The sequence below is a fragment of the Sinocyclocheilus rhinocerous genome, unplaced genomic scaffold (genome assembly GCF_001515625.1).
Source record: "Sinocyclocheilus rhinocerous isolate Xijiao unplaced genomic scaffold, SAMN03320098_v1.1 scaffold38655, whole genome shotgun sequence".
Lineage (NCBI taxonomy): Eukaryota > Metazoa > Chordata > Actinopteri > Cypriniformes > Cyprinidae > Sinocyclocheilus > Sinocyclocheilus rhinocerous.
In genome coordinates, this window is record NW_015649122.1 from 1 (window position 1) to 4,023 (window position 4,023).

General features: G+C 33.4%; 1 long non-coding RNA gene across 1 annotated transcript; it reads right to left on the reverse strand.

The window, feature by feature from the left end:
• Positions 1 to 7: 7 nt before the first annotated feature.
• LOC107710263 (uncharacterized) lies at positions 8 to 1,231 on the reverse strand. The gene is made up of 4 exons (XR_001636576.1): positions 1,166 to 1,231; positions 794 to 990; positions 316 to 368; positions 8 to 204 (listed from the first exon to the last, which is right to left on the reverse strand). It is a non-coding gene; the product is annotated as an uncharacterized LOC107710263 (long non-coding RNA).
• Positions 1,232 to 4,023: the final 2,792 nt, after the last annotated feature.

The following is a 4,023-nucleotide window of genomic DNA, read 5'->3' on the forward strand; positions in this document are numbered from 1 at the left end:
GAACTCTGATTACATCAATGATTACTTTAAATGTCACATTCAGATCATATTCATTCAGAACAACATGTAGTGTACTCATGAAATCCAAACATGTACTTTATAAATATAATACCCATTTATACATATTCCTCTATACATTGTTTAATCCGTGGCTGAACATGATGGAGAATATTCTGCAGGTTAGATGAACAGAACCACTGCTTTCTAAAAAGAGAAAACACATTCTGAGAAATATAACCAAGATCAATAAAACATCAGATTAGTGCATCAGCTCTACAGTGTTTTAATTCTCTATATATGACGTGTAAATCTCACCTCGTCTGTGACTCGCTCTGAAACACCAGAAGGAATCTGTGCAACATGAGAAACTGCGAATGAAAAACACAAACATCTGAATATTCCTGCAGCTCAAACAGCAGAACATGACATGAGTTTGATTCGCAGAGAATGAATCAACTGTTTCCTAAATCAGTGTCACTTTGAATCAAAGCATCTCCCAAATGCATGATGTTCTGGACATTTACATACAACTTGCAGAATTTGCAAAAATTAGATTTTTTTTAAACAATTAAGGCTTATACTATATTTCACATAACAGATGTTACATATGATCGACAATACAATATAATAGCTATATGTAAAGTTATGAGAACAACTGTAAATGTAAATGATGCTTTTACAAGTTTATACAGAATGAATGAAAAGTTGCAGTATAGACTTTGTTTTACAGCAGAGATGAAGCACTGTTGATTAAATATAATGGTGTTTTGTCTGAAACACCATTAATACTCACAGTTTGGTTTGCCACTATTAATGCTGTTTTGTCTGAATAGACTCATTGTCTTTGGTTCTTTAGATTGTAACGTTTTGTCCTTTTTGTTCGCCATATTTCTCTTTCTCTCCCATCGGTTTAATTATCCTGCAGTTTGTGCTGCTCCATATATGCTCTCCCATGTCATATTTTTCTTAAATTCTGCCTTTGTTTTGTATCTGTTCCAAAAAATTCAAAGGTTCAATGTAGAGTTAAGTGAAGTTTTAATTTGTTGTTGAGTGCTCTGCAATACAGGTTTACATTGCACAAACATAAATGTCCAGATTTAGATAAATTAGTGAATAAAAATAACTATACAAAACAATTAAAGATAAAAAAAAGTGTTTTAATTACCTCGTGTTGAGCCAAAAAGAGGAAACATCATGCAGCTCTGACATCTGTGCTGATATTGTGAACCTTTTATCTAAAATAAGGAGAAACTTCCAACCCAAACTCCTCCCACAGAAGCACACACCTATCACATGATGCAAGTCACGCTCCGTTTCTGTTTCACAGAAACACATTTTCAAGTTCTTCTACCTTTCTGCTGTCAGGATGTATAATAATTATATTGATCTATAGGCATGGTTTTTATTCCAATAAACAGTTTCCAATTTTATATCAATTAAAATGATTGAATTACTGAAATTATTAAAGCTGTACATCATTCCTAAAAAAAAAAAATGGTACAAATACAGAAATGAATATTATGTGCTATAGAAACGCTAAACACTTCTCTATTCCTCTCTGACAATGTGCTGAGTTCATCACAGATTTCAAGAATTTCTGAAAAATGTTCACAAAAATTGAATGCCAAATTTTTTTTTATTTCTCCTCAGCTCTTGTTTGTCTCCTAATCTATCTTTCTAATAAACCTGACATTGTATAAATGTTGTGTCTCTGTGACAAATTGCTTGTGATATTACCAGTTTGTAAGTGGATAAAATTCCCTGCTAAATTAATACATCTAAATCTTCTAGTTAGTATTTAATTGTATTTATTTATTATTTTTTACTGTGTATTATGTTTACAGCTCACAAGGTCATCATAACTGATCTACAATAAATACTGATTTAATTTTTCTGTTTTGAGATACAATCAGAAGCCGGATTTAGTAACAGGACATTCAGTCAATAATGAGACACACACAGTCGAGTCATTTTATTCCGCAGGGGCCTCATGTATAAAACTTTACGTAGATTTCATCCTAAATGTGTGCGTACGCACTATTCAGCGCCGCCACACGCTCGCGTCATGATACTGTCGTGAACGCGCGTCCAAAGTGACGCAGGGTGAGTAATTAATGACAGAATTCTCATTTTTGGGTGAACTAACTCTTTAAGTGTAGCATACAACATGTTAGGAAAATATGAGATACGGACTATAAATGCATTTTGAGACAATTTGCCTATACATCAGGCTCCAAGTAATTTCAAATCATAGATTATGTCATGATCATGCTAAAGGAATCATATTCAGTTATGAACTCAAACAATAAATAATAATTTTGCTATCTAAACAGTAGACATGTTCTGCAGGAGTCTTGTGTTTGTGAACAGCTTCAGTTCAGCTGTTAAAGTCATTCATGAGCTGCTGATGTCAATCAGGTGTGTTTCATTACACATTTACATGAGCAGCTGATGCTGGAGTCTGAAAGAATCAACTTCACAGAGTCAGGTCATGACAAGAATGTGAAATCTCCAATGTTCAACTGAAATGCACTTTCTTCAATTAGGAGATTTGAAGAAGTTTGAAACATCATCCAGTATCTGCTCAACCAGAAATATGTCTAAACCTCTGGTAAGAAAACTGTTGTACATTTACCTTCACAATGCATAAGGATCACAAATCTGTCTGTCTGAATCAGGAGAGACTGTAGATGAAACCCTGACATCTGGTCATCTTCATAATTGGTAACTAAAAGATCATGATTTGTTTCAGATGGATTTGAGTACTCATCATACCATTAAAGAAATCAGTTTGATAAAAGTTATGGAACTGTTCTCTCATTGGGATGACAGACGGCTCTGTGTGAAATGGGTTTATTTAGAAGGTATCGCATTCAAACACAATGATCCTTTAGTTATGATCTGTGATCTAATATAATAAAGGGATCTAATATTCAATAAGCCAAGCTTGATCTTTTGTTTCTCTGTATTATATGTTCTTTATTTGTTGAACATCAATTAAATTGTTACTCTTAAATTGGTTTGGACATTTATTGTATTTTCTAGTTCGGGGAACAGACACAGTCTCTATAGTGTGATATCTAGCTGAAAGAGTCTCTATGTGCTGAGAATTAACTGATTTCTGTGACGTGAGGCGGCTAGCAGACGGTCGGTTTAGCCAATCTGTCTGCTTCCAGACCTGGGGTGTATTCCAGAAAGCACGGTTAACTTACCGTCAGCTAAACCCTGAACTTCCGGTTGATTAACCCAAAACCTGCTTACTCGAGGTATGTTGGTTCCAAAAACACGTCCGGGAGTAAGTTCATTCAACTCTGAGTATGTTCCTGATTAAGACTCGAGACATTCTCAACAGAGTGACGATAGTCACTATGGAAAATTTAAATGTAATGTATGTAATGTTATGCAATTTTAAAAGGCAACATTAAATAAATGTACTTTTGAGATCATAAGTTTACTCTTGCAAATCTGCAAAAGCGAATAATTAAAAATGAGGGATCATAAAAATTGCCTTTTATCTTTAAAACAAGCTATTTCACTTAACAGATGTTTACATGCAGACCACAAGACTAAATAATAACTACTGTTTATACTTGTTAAAAATGTGCAAAATTAATTTCTCTGATAACATTACAAATTTACTCTTTATAGTTTAGTACGACAGATGAATAATCACTGTTAATGCTAGTAATTATTCTGAGGGCATTTAAGGAATGTTTTGTTTTAAAAATTAAAATCTTGAGTATTATCAGAATATAAATGTACTCCTGTAATTCACTGTTTTTACGTTTCTGTGACATAAAACTGGAAATTCTTCTAACTTCCACGTGGAGTTTATTGTGTATGCAATGACCTTGAAAAGTGAAAGTGAAATGATTTCTGTAATGATTCACTTATTACCACTTGCTGCCTCCTACTGGCTTGATTCGTTTTATATACATTAGTTTCATTTCAATTTTCCCCAACGTTTCATATTTCAATATTCAAAATGTTAGATTTAAAACATTATTCTCATGACTATGATGA